General features: G+C 34.9%; 1 protein-coding gene and 1 long non-coding RNA gene across 3 annotated transcripts in view; one reads left to right on the top strand and one right to left on the bottom strand.

Annotated features, from left to right (window-relative positions):
- The window catches only part of Pdfr (Pigment-dispersing factor receptor), a 192,146-nt gene that overhangs the window by 17,834 nt on the left and 161,036 nt on the right, over nucleotides 1-13,276 (top strand). The window contains exon 1 of one of the 2 annotated variants that reach the window (XM_081736762.1): nucleotides 7,879-7,985. The exons of the other annotated variant lie outside the window; for it this stretch is intronic. The gene's annotated coding sequence lies outside the window, so the exon portion shown is untranslated. Of the gene's footprint in view, nucleotides 1-7,878; nucleotides 7,986-13,276 lie in introns of those variants that run through there. 2 annotated transcript variants of the gene reach the window in all.
- The window catches only part of LOC145668692 (uncharacterized), a 205,072-nt gene that overhangs the window by 109,703 nt on the left and 82,093 nt on the right, over nucleotides 1-13,276 (bottom strand). The window lies entirely within an intron of this gene.

Genomic DNA, 13,276 nt, shown 5'->3' with positions numbered 1-13,276 from the left:
AATTTCTATTTAGTAGAAATTGGTTGTGTTAATTCAAAACAATGGCTCTGTGTTACTCGAGTTAAATTTTGATACATGCTTAATGCTACTTCAATTCCATTGGATTTTGGAGTAAATTGTTAAAATGTTAGTGTTTAAATCCAGGGTTGGAAAACAATAGTTTTTTTTTTAAAAAAAAAAAAAAGAACAAAACGTGTTTAAAACATGAAAAAGGTGTTCAAAATGTTTTAAACATGTTTTAAAACACACAAAAAACAGGTTTTAAACATTTTGAACAGTTTAAAACATGATTTTAAACATATTTCAAAATTGTGTAATAACGTATTTATTAAGACTTTTTTGCTTTTGCAACCGATCTCTTCATTTATTTTATTCTCGTTAAGACTACACTGTGTTGGGTACAGAATATTTTAGTATAGATTAGTAATTCTCAGCTTATTTCATATCACGACCCCCTTTTATTACATCCTCTTGCCAGTGATTCTCGTAAGTACCTTCTTGGTTGTAATAAGCTTTTTAGGTAGATTTTAAAATCTACCTACTATAGAGATTTCACACAGTCTATCAATATACATGGCAAAACAAAAGTCCTCACTATCCTTGTGTATTGAAAACGGTTGAGGGACAATGATGAAACTTGGATGTGGTCTGACACATCAGATGGAGCGATTAAGCATCATGGCAGACATCTTTCATTAGTATTCAAAATTTCAAATGCAAAGGGAGTCATGTTACATGTTTTAAGGCTAGAATTTTACAAAAAAATACGGTTATTTTAGCCCTAAAGCAAGTCATTTCGTAATTACTGCTTTTGAAAGTTTTCTAGCTATGCCTTTAGGGACTAAGCTCGAGTTTCGTGGAAGCGGGTGAGATTTTTGTTGCAAAATTTGATTACTATTTCAGAACACTGATGCTAATAAAATTATTTTAAAATAATAAATTTTCGAAATAATGTTTGAACCACACTTCATGATGTGCTAACTTCAGAATATTTTCTGCAAGCCTGGTTGTTTTTTGAGTCAATAATTTACTGAACAAAGATAATATTTGGGGCTTTCAGAGCACAATAGATGCAAATCCATTTTCAATAAAGTTCAGTTTTGCTCAGCAAATGAATTCTATTTCAAAACGTAATATCTTCACAGTCAAGAGTCCAAAACAAATGTAACCAAAAGCATGCGAAAGGGCGTGGGATAGTTTCATTTGACAGCCTCTAGACAGGGGCGTCAGTGGGACAGGAGAGCAACAGTCTCCCTTACCATACTGGATTTCAGATTTCGGGGACATTAAGAGAATTTTAGAAATCTTTTAATAAACCAAGTCCAACAGAACTAGCTTGAGGTCCTTTCACTGAATAAATACGGTCCTTTCACTGAAGGAAGAGGCCTGGAGTCATTATATGAGGTATAATACTCGCATTTGCTTCTTGTGAATGAGGAAAACCCAGGAAAACCCCACTCAGGATGGTTAGCCTGAGAAAGCTGTTACACTCTTTCAACCGAGTATCCCTACCGGGAATCGAACCCGGGGCCGCTCGGTTTACTTGGAAATGAAATTCTTAAGTTTAACTTGCCACAGTTATGCCGGATAGGCTGAACGAGACGGTGGTTATGAGAAATGAATGAAATGGTGGAATGAAGATAGTGGGAGGAAACGAGAAAAGACCGAGAAAACCCACGCACACAGTGTTTGTCCACCACAAAGTTCACTTGGCGCGAGCTGGGATCGAACCATCGATCTCATGCACCAGAGGTGAAAACTTTACCACTGAACCACAGCGGTCCCTTCGATTTACATGACTCCTACGTGTCTGCCTCATTTTGTTCAACTTGGAATCTATCGATTATTATTCAATCTTTTCTTTTGACTTTTTTATACGCTGAAACTATTATATAATTGTTTAAAATATTGAATATTAACTGGAATTTATTACTAAACAAACTATTGTTGTACGTGTAGCTTTAGGCAGAAAACTTACTTGAAAACATTTCAGTAAGAACTTCTAGTGAGGAAATATTCGTTTCCTAAGGCTTAGTGAAAGCACACAACACATGAGAGCATTATAAATTCAATATATGGGTGCAAAACTACCACGCAAACTCATAACTTCAACGAAAATATCGCTTTCTCCATTACAGAAAGTATGCAAAAATGTGGAGTTTGTGGCATTTTGGCAAGAGCTGAGTGCCTGTTAATGGAGAAACTTTCTCTCAAGTTCCAAATACCTGTAATAGTATGCAAGTTAATTTAGTACGGTAATCACCAACTGCAATCACGCGAGATCTGCCATCACATATATCAACAATTCTCTGAGCAAATAAGAAATACGAGAGGAAATTATACATATTACATGACTTACCAGTACAAGTACCAGTAGCTATGTATAGCACACACTAAATACCCAAAACTCAGTGCTAATATCGTCAATATAATTCTGATGAAACTTAATATAAAGTTTAATTTTGGAAACCAACAGATGGGGTTCATTTAAAAAGCAATTACACTTCTCAAAATACGTTAAGTTTATACCTTTGAGATATGCTATAGTCATAGAAACATTTGATTAAATTGAAGGGTTGGCAGATACAAGTAACAGTGTCGAATTTAATAAAGAAGAAAATATCCCATATGGTTTGAAATATTATTTTCCATATGTTTTTATTACATTTTATTATAATTGACTAAACAAAAAGCACGAAATTAGAGAACTATATACCGGTAATTGTAGGTGTCAATCAAAACATACGTGCAATATTAATTAATACTTTTACGTAAGCGATATTAACACAACTATGAATATTTAAATGCCCGGTAGTCCGAGAGTAATAATATCCTTCCGAAGTTTAACAGGTTTTACTTCTTTGTGCGTATGTAAATTATAAAAAGTTCTCTGTTTTTATGTTGAATTATAGTTTTCTTTGGCTCTTTTGTTTTGTTTGATTTAGGCTCACAATGGAATTGTAGCTTTACTTAGATACTATCAACCTATTCGTTTCATATTTTCTTTAACTTTTTTAAGTTCCTTTATATTTTCTTATACTTCTGCTGTGGAGGTGGATTTAGAAGGTAAAAACTGGAGGGGGGGGCAATTAGGGATGCGCCCGAGACGAATCGAGACAGAATTTTCCGGACAAAATTCGAGTCGAGACACAGCTCTTCCAACAGAGAAATATACACTTTTCGAGTCGAGACATCATTTTTAATGCACATTTTCGAGACGAGACAGCCTCAAATCTTGTCTAGGGGCAATCAGAACCCAGCCTATGATAGGTATATCATGACTTTACTATAAACTTTCAAAAATATACAAATAATAGTTTCAATTATTTCTATTACTCAAAACACTGTGTGTGGGGGGGAAGAAAGGCCATCCCGGCCCCGGTTAGATCCGCCACTGTTGTCTGAGAGTATGGTACTGTTTTTGCGTTTTCATGTTTGCTGGTAGATCACTTGTGTACAATAAAACAGAGTCCAACGGTCTCAAGATATAAAGTTGAGGTGTTTTCTCAGTTTCCCATCATCTTTATTTCTGCTGCCTGTTGTCTATCCTCTTAATTAGTTTTAGAGCATTGCCCAATAATGCCATACCATTCCAATTTTTAAAGCAAAATTTCATGGTTAACCAGCTTAAATGTCTTTTAATGCACCGTAACGAATAAAAAAATCCTAGAGAAAAAAATCGGTACATATATTATTATTGTTAATTCAGTTCATGCAAGGTTTTATTGATTTGATGAAGCTTAGCGTCCCTTTTCAATATAAGACTATATGAGGCATGGACCTACAGTTTAACGTGCAATCCAGAACAACCATAACGTGTTCAAATTTTTAACGCGTTTCCATTGGAAATCGAACCCGGGATCACCTTCACCAAAGGCTGAGACGCTAGCCATAAGACCAGCGGGAATGATAGTTCGCACAAGACTTTATTAGAAGTACATGTCAGAAAACATGTAGTTGATAAATATTTAGCGTAACCAATAACTATAGGTGAAAGCCAGGTAGATACCCGGTGGATGTTTGTGTGTTTCAGTTTCTACTTTAAGATGCAGGTCCACGTCGAATATAGCCGCATTGCTGTCAAGAAAAGTAAAATACAAACAAGATTTTAAAAAACTGTTAATTTAACTGTTATTAATTTAATGTACATTTTTTAACTTTCAAAAGTATGCGTAGTAGCAAATTCCATGTATAAAGTACTGTATGTATTTTTTGATATTGAAATGAAATGAAATCTTTGAGTTTTACGTCCCACGGTTTTGTTTGATATTGTTTGTTAAGTGATTTTATAAATTTACAAATTTTTCTCTCTGCACGTTCTTCGAAAATGTGCAAATATACTTTCGATGGTGAATGGAAATGTACAATCAGATGTTCAATATTTCAGTACATCATTTTTAAATTGGGTTTTATTGGAAACTTTGGTATTTGTACAAGAAAATTTGAAAATCAGTAAAGTATAGAAGATAGAAAGAAGATGAAGAATAGGAATTATCCAGAAATGAAATACTGATAAAAGCGAGCTACACAGGTGTTCACACCGGGACTTCAAGTTTCACCTATTGAAGATTCGCCTAATACTTCCTGGCTATGCAAACGTCAATGAAAGCGATGACACAGCGTTAATTTTCTTATTAGGAGAAAGTTGATTTAAAAAAAAATAATTTAGCTCTCATACGTTGGTAGTCCTGCACCTCTTGAAACTATTTTCGCGCTCTTATTAAATAGGGCAGTGTGTAGGGGGAAAATTTTGACACCCAGCAAAAACTAGTAGCTTAATGAAACTTGCAGGATCGTTTCATCAAGTACAGTAATATCCTAAAAGGAGGTCCTTGAACATTCCTCTTGAGCTTCATCCAATATGACTGCCATACTGTACTTGGCCTCCATCGTCTATAGAACAATCATGTTTTCCTTTATTTCTTACCTTACGTTCAATTCTACGGTCTTGGAACTAACAATAAAATATATCGTAAATAAAAATGTCCTTTGTTCGATATAAAGTTACAAATGATAAAGGAATTATTGATAAGAGTGAGCGACACAGGTGTCCACACAGAGTATTTCGCCAATCTCTACTGGTGAAACTCAATAACAGCAAAATCTGTATTTTTGAGCTTTACGTATACTATAGTTCTGGTCTTTACGCTAAAAGAAAACGAAACAGTGAAAGCTGATACGAAGTTATTCGGAAGGAACTATAGCACTAGACCTGACTTAACCTTGAAGGGTTATGGCGGTATAGACTGATTTTAGGTTAATGTAATCAACATATCATGTATTATTATTCTATTATTCCTGGCAATTTCCTTGTGTGAGAATTGCCACATCGTAATTCAGGAACCACTTTAATTACCTCACACGATGTTATGTTGAGTGTATACCGAAAACTCTGCATTTCGACGAGAATGAAACCTACGCTGTTTCTATGTTGGATACACAGAAACAACAATTACAGAGCGAAGTAAATATGAATGTAGAAATCCCCGGAGAATGTCCTAGCTCTCTGATTTTGAATGAGATTGTCGCCAGTTGATCTGTGTTTAGTAGTTAAATCTTTTACTAGGTTTTTAATTAAACGTGGATATATATGTTAAAACGCTGTGTGTACCTATTTTCCATGTCATTCATACACGAAGCGTTACAAAGAGACACAAACAAGGGCGAAGAATAAAACCCCTATAGCCTATCGCAAAACAATACAGTGCATTGACTTAAATATTAGAGTGTTTATTGGAACAATTTGATCAACAGCTTCCGAAGCTATTGGTAAAAAAAAAAAGTAAACATAGAGTTTGCATTAAAATTTTAGTTTTCAAACACAGATATCGAAAGGGGTTCAACACAGATCTCATCATTTTACTACAACAGCATATTTGTAACTTTGTATGCAAGGAACATGACAAAATTAAATCATTCTTCCTTTAGCATTACATATCAAGTAAAATAATTAAAACTATTAATTGAAAGTACCTACTAGCAAATTGATTGTTCTTCGCACGGGAAGAATGCGTTTCATTTTGAACATAAAGGGCAATGGAAACTGAATTTGGATTTAAACAGCATTGGAAGTCTCACTGTTAGTCTCAACGACCTCGAAAACTATGGATTCGACATTAATATTTGTTTATTTTCGATAATTTTTATATATCTCCTTTCCCTCCCCCAACTTACGGGGCTGAATTTGGATTTAAACAGCATCGAAAGTGTCACTGATCATCTCAACCACCCGGAAAACTATGGATTCAACGCTATTATCAGTCTCAACACAAAGCTCGATGATTTTTATATATCTTCCCCTTTTCAAGAAACAACTGAAATGTTATGCTCCATTTTATCGAAGTAGTAAAGCTAATGAGCAGAGTGATTTAGTGTCAGAACACTAATTTCTACTGCGAAGATCTGTAGATTCGATTCCAATCTATGTGAGATTGAGATGTATAAAATTGTATTTATGGATTTTCTCAACTGTTTTCTTGAAATGAAATGAATTAGTATGAAATGAAATCTTTAAGTTTCACGTCCCACGATTATGCCGACTAGGCTAAAGGAGACGATAATGATGAGAAATAAATGAAATGGTGGAATGAATGAGGTGGGAGAAAACGGGAGAACGCCGAGAACCCCCCCCCCACACACACGGTGTTTGTCCACCACAAAGCTCACTTAGCGCGAGCATGGGAAACAATTTTCTTGTTTCCTACAACTATATCCATTGTGTTATTTTTTTCTTCTTAATTATTCAAATGAATTTCTAACTACTTTTCCCTTAAATAATAATTCCTCTTATAAGAAATGTTAAACTAAAGAATTCATTTCATGATTTTAGGTAATGATGATTTCTTCTATTACGTTATGCATTAGTAAAAACATAACCTTGATTTTTCGTGTTTCCAACAGAAGTTATTGAATTCCGTGACCAATTACAACAGCATGTTACAACAAAAACTAAAAGTTTATGTTTTTCAAAAGTGAAAGTTATTCATTAAGAATACACAAGTGTGCCAATTAAAAGTTTAGCTCTTAAGTGAAAGTTGATCATTAAAAGCTGCATATATGTATTAAAAATTGTTAAAAAGGAAAGGACGAACATGATTGGTTCATAGAATGACCTCCTCTCATTTTAAGAAGTATATAAGCTGTAATCTTAGAAATTGTATTTCCTAATGTGTCTGATGAAGGCAAAGTTAATTTGCCGAAACTGTAACGCTATTAATTATTAGTTAATATATGCTTTGGTCTGAGTTTGTCTTTTAATATATACAAGGATTGTGTGTATTTGCAAAGCAAATGGCATGGCTCTTATAGTACAATCGGAAGTAATAATAAGAAAATGTTTGGAAGTTTTAGAAAAGTTGTGAAAAAAAAATATTAAATTTTAAAATAAATGGATAATAGCAAAGGTGATTGAAATAAAGCAATCTGTTTCAGGCAAAGTAATTGGAGAATTGGAGGTAAATAACAAAAGAAACCTTGAGGGAGAACAACAGCGTAGTCTGCGTAAAATATAAACAAGAAAAAAAAGCTAAAGGGAAAATATTCTCCAAATATTTGGCCTGAAGTACTATACTATACGAGGAGAAATAGTAAGACATTCCTCATTTTGAGATTTAAAAAAAAAATGAATGAATAAAAGTATATAGTAAACAGACCATCTCCAAGTATCAAAGACAATATAGGAGAGTGAAAATCGTTTTAAAATAGAAGTGACAACATATTTTGTTTGTAACGCGGATGTTTTTAGAAAAGTGAAAACGTAAATCATTTCACAAACAATCGTAGTTTCAACTTTCCGCGAAAAGTAGAAATGAAAGTGCAAGGAAACTACTATAAAAAAATAAAAAAACCTTAGACAATTTAGTTAAATCGTTCAAAGATCTATCAACCACACGCCTCCTTGTAACTACTCGCGCTTACTCGGGACGGGATCAGTGACTTCGGAAAAGTGCTGTGCAGATTCTGGTTGCAATGGACACTATAATATTGTAAGTACGCTCACAAGAACTCTGTTGGTAACCTTAGTGAAATCCACATAAGAGAGTCTTAACGTGAAAACGAGAATGTGAACGTCTTAAGAAATCATGATGCTATTATTCATTTTATAGGAACCTTGGTGATGGTTAAATTTATATTCACTTTGTTATGCATAATTGTAATAAATTAGTTTTCTTTATATCATGCCTATGAAACTAAGTTTCTAACTCTATACCACCTGCCCCGTGTCAATCAATCTCAATCATTATTTTTTTATTATTTCTTAATAGGGACATTAGAAAAGAACAATGAAAAACTTTTAAAGTATTCGAAATGTAGTTATAGAAAAGAATGGAGAAAATTATTGGAGAGAGAGAGAACGAAAACCCACTGAGGAAATGCTATCGGAGATTGAGAAAAGAAGACAAGCAAATGGATAAAATGTTAGAAAAGAAGAAACAAATTGGTTAGAACATTATCCGAGAAGAAATTGGCTTATTAGGTACCTAATGGAATGTATGGTAGAAGATAAAAGAGTGAGGAAGAATATTGTAATACTATACCCTAGATCAACTATAATAAAGACGGAAACCCTTCTGTCAATATTAAACGATAGGTGCAGCTTTGTAGTACATATAGAAAGTTTTAAATTAATGCCAAGTGACCTGCCATTGATGGCACAAATACATAGGATGATGCTTTTGATTATTATTGTTTGTTAATCAGTTTGGATTGGTTGATAGCTTCGATTAGAATTTAGTATTCCTTTCAGCACAAATACCATATAAGACACGGACTGACAGTTTTCAATATAGAATCTGAACCATTATAATCCGTCCAAACTTCAATGATCATCCGTTGGGAATCGAACCCAGAATCACGTTCACTAAAATTATTTTGGAGTCTAATGTCTATTTCGACGCCGAGACTTTACGAGACGTGAGCCTACAGCTTGATCCGAACTACATATGCTCTATGAGCTTTCTCGTGACTATATAGTTAGCATACTCGCTTTCGGCGCGGAAGATCCGGGTTTGAATCTCGGTGGAATCTAATGTTATTCGAACTCCGCGTTAAACTGTAGGTTAATGTTTCATATAGCTTACGTGCTGAAAGAGACGCCAAACTAAAATATAACCAACCAGATAAGCTACCATCGAAATGAAATGAAATTTATCAGTTTTACGTTCCATGGTTATGTCGGCTAGGCTAAAGGAGACGGTGATGTTGGGAAAGAAATAGAATAGTGGAGTAAATAAAACGGGAAGAAACGGGAGAATCCCGAGAAAACCCACACACACGATGTTTATCCACCACAAAGATAACTTGGCGCGAGCTGAGATCGAACCAAGGACCCCATGCACCAGAGGAAAACGCTCTACCACTGAGCCACCGCGGTTCCCAAGCTACCATCGAGAATCAATCCAAGCCTCCCGGACCAAAAGTGCGTACTCTAATCATATAACCTCGATAGAGCCCTTTTATTGATTATATTACGCCATTAGTTAATATGGAGGTTATTCAACGTGAAGTGCCAGAAAAAAACGGATGAGATCTTACAAGATTATTTCCATTTCGGTAGAAGTGAAGTTAGATCACATTAAGTGACGTAATGTAAGAGAAGAGACAAAGCAATGAAAGGGCGAGAAATCATTCTAAAATAGAATGAGGATCTTCCTAAGATGTGACGGTATGAATCTGTCATCATAAAAAAAAAAAAGTTATTTCCTGAACTTTCACTCTTGATCTTCTTCCTGGAAAACCTTTGGTGGCGATGAGCTTCAGGACAAAAACACGATGAGTATTTTCATCAGGGACATTTCTAACATGAAAAAGCGTTGCTATGACAACTGGAGTCACATTAAGTCATATGATTGCTGCAAGGTTCTTTAAGAGAGACCTCTCTGACCTCAAGTACGGTAGTGGAATAAAATAAGAGGATCTTTCTTTTAAAATCTCAACTACTAATAATCATTAAGCTTGTTAAATTAGATGACACCGAAAAATCTTCCTTGATTAAAAAGTTGGATTACATTTAAAAAATACAAAAACGTAAAAGTGGGGGACAAGAATAAACGACCAAAAATGCAATTAAAACTAATGGCATTTATGGTCGTTTATTTTTGTCCCGTGCTTTTACTTAAAAATTCATGGTTGAAGCAGTACCCTTCTTTTGCTATTATTACGTTTAAAAAAAAAATCTCAAGTCTTATATTTGTCAAGTCCGATTTAGAACAAATAAGTTCATGGCCACACTCAGAACCTCAAATCGAAGGTACACCAATAAACTATTTTTTAGTTTCTAATTTCCTGTTTAATGAGTTGGTTTTGAGTTTAACGTCCCGTTCAGCAGCGAGGCTATATGAGACGTGGACCTACTGATTAACGTGGAATCCAAACCACATGAGCTCCCGCCGGGAATCGAACCCGGGTCTCCCACGCTAAATATTTCCTGTTTCATTCTCATTTTGACTTTATTTTGATTTCTATAGAAGTGTTCATATTAGGTAGAAGTTCTTGGTAGAATACTATTTTTCGATCTTCCTTTTTTAAATATCATGAACAGTACTTCTATAGTAACAATACCCTGGCTTTGAATTAGATATTGTTGGATATGGTAACAATAGAAATACTGATCAAAGCTTCTACACACACTATATTTTAAACTATAATGTGTTAAGGAAGCATTGAAGATAGAGAAGAGAAGGATAATAAGGAAGTGGAAAGAAGCAGATTGGATAAAGAAGGTAGGAAGACATAAGCTGATGAACTGGACAGGAGGCATATCTATTAATGAATTATGGCAGAGAATTTTGGACTGTATAGGCAAGAAGATTGAATTGAAAAGGCTCTTATAAGGACCAAAAATAGCGGCACGTGATTGACAGGAAAATGGGCAAAGGGACGTACGAGACTTCAGCCAATAGAATTTAGATTTTTTCATAAGGATGACTATATATATATATATATATATATATATATATATATATATATATATATATATATAGGGTGCGAATTACCGGGGGGTGAGGGGGATTTCCCCCCTCAATCACGTTTTGTTCTCCCGCAAAGAAGTCAGCTGAAGTATCCCCACTGGGGATAATCGATTCCCCCCCCCCCTGAAACTATGCTTAGTATAACGCCAAATTTCATTGATTTTTGTCATTTCTTGTAAGTTTAATCTTCTAGCTGTATTTCGAAATGAGTGATGTAAACTATTTAGTTTTGGTCATTTCTACTTACCACTTAATTACCCACTATTTTCAGTTGTTTTGTTGAACTATATTATTATAACTACGGTTGTTAGTTCCAACCGTACCTCCGTACCCTTCAGTTCGTCATCGTTCGTGAATTTGAATGTACTAATTACGTATAACAAAGTCAAGCGACATATGGATTTATAAATGCCCTTAGCGTTTGGTCAAGAAGTAAAGAAATAGCTTCTTCCACCGTACTTGGCAACGGTCGGTTATCTCATATTCATCCTCTACATTTGTTTCAATTATCATCTTGTTTCGATTATCATCGTGATTTTAATTTTTGCTATATTTCATTTTCTAGTGTATTCTCTGTTAGCACATGGTCCTCATTCCCTAGTAGTTTGTGTGTATGCAACTCAAAAGTTGCATTTAATTTGTGGTAATTAGCATAGTAATCACTGCCTTTTACAGTTTATGGAAATGAACTTTTGAAACTGTACTCAAAAAACTGAAATATAGGTTATCTCTCGTAACTATATGTTAATGTAGACGCTGGGGATGCGACCCTAGTGAGCACATATGTTAGTGAAGGTGAATAAGCGCATAATTGAAGATTTGTTTCAGCATTTGTTAATACGACTAGTTCTCCGTGTCCACGCCAATAATGTCTGAAAATAACGAAGCCCATAGTGAATCAACACATCTCTAACCTAACAGTAAAGCAATTGTAAGTGTTGACTTCCTGAGCTCCTTTACGGAATCGATATTTGGAGAAAAAAGCATGAAAAGCGCAACTTTAGCGCGGAGTAGATGCTCAACCTCGAAATTTGAATTGAGAGTTTTTAAATATTTGGCCTTTGATTTAACCTTGATGCCAGAAATTGGGACCAGCAACAATCCATTTGTCGTATAATGGACTAATACCTAGATTTTTTTTAAAAAAAAGAGTATGTCCGGTTTAACCGATAATTTTAGTGGATTTCATAATACTGAAGTAGGTTTTCTTTTCTGTAAGTTGCGCTGTGTGAAATAACGCGAAGTGGAAGAGTTCAATATGAATGGAAAAAATATCTTATGCTTGTGATCATGGCTATCGCTCGGGCCGAATTGTTAAATAAATAAATCTTAGAGAGCTACGGAGACAAGAGTGAGTATAACATTTAAACATATTCAGAAAGGTTAGATGTGGTGTGTGCGTGTCAGACAATATATATGTACATAGTTATTGTTGGTAGACTTATTGAATTAATAAATTTCTTATTTATTACAGATGACATAATTATATGTATGTTGGGGGGAGGGGGTAAGGCATTATTTTATCATTTTGAATTATTGCACCTTCAGACTTTACGTCCTGTTGGCCTAATTTTATCCCCCCCCAATACAGATTATCTAATTCGCACACTGGATATATCTTCATTTATGTTCTATGGTGGTGTCTATATAGTGTCTGTTGAAGGATATGGTAGATATATCCGAAACTGAAACACATAGTTTAAAACACAGTGTGTGTTGAAGCTATGGTCATTATTTCTTTCGTTACAATATCATGAACAGAAACAAACTGATTCAGTTTTGTTTATTAACTTCTTCCTCTGATGGTACTTAAAGAATTTTAGACAAGATACGACCTGGATATAGTTTGTGCAAATAGGTAATTTGAAGTATATACTTATGCAAATCCCAGCCACCACTTGAAACTCCCTGTACTCATAGCTCCAAGATGGAGCTTAGCATTTTTGTTATGCTTTCACGCCGCTTCTAATACTGTATTTTTCTCCGCAATTTAATTATACTTGTCCCCTTTCCCGCCATCCCTTGCATCAGGTCACTAAATGTTCTCAAATCCTGAGTCTATAAGTCTATGCAGGGTGTTAACCAAGTACACGAGACCTTTCATGTAGGTTACTGGAATGATCAGGTGTCCTGTGTGATTGAGTGGTTGGTTGAATTGGCGCTTAGCGTGCCTTTCAGCACCAAGGCTATACGAGACATGAATCTATACCCTAAGTGGAATCCGAACCACATGAGCTCACACCTAGTCTCTCTGATGTGACTAGGAGGAACCAAGCAAATTCTAACTCGTAATCGTTCGCGTTGTT

Source organism: Thermobia domestica, chromosome 13 (assembly GCF_964235325.1).
Source record: "Thermobia domestica chromosome 13, izTheDome1.hap1.1, whole genome shotgun sequence".
In the NCBI taxonomy this organism is placed as follows: Eukaryota; Metazoa; Arthropoda; class Insecta; order Zygentoma; family Lepismatidae; genus Thermobia; species Thermobia domestica.
This window is presented reverse-complemented; position numbering and strand designations above follow the sequence as displayed.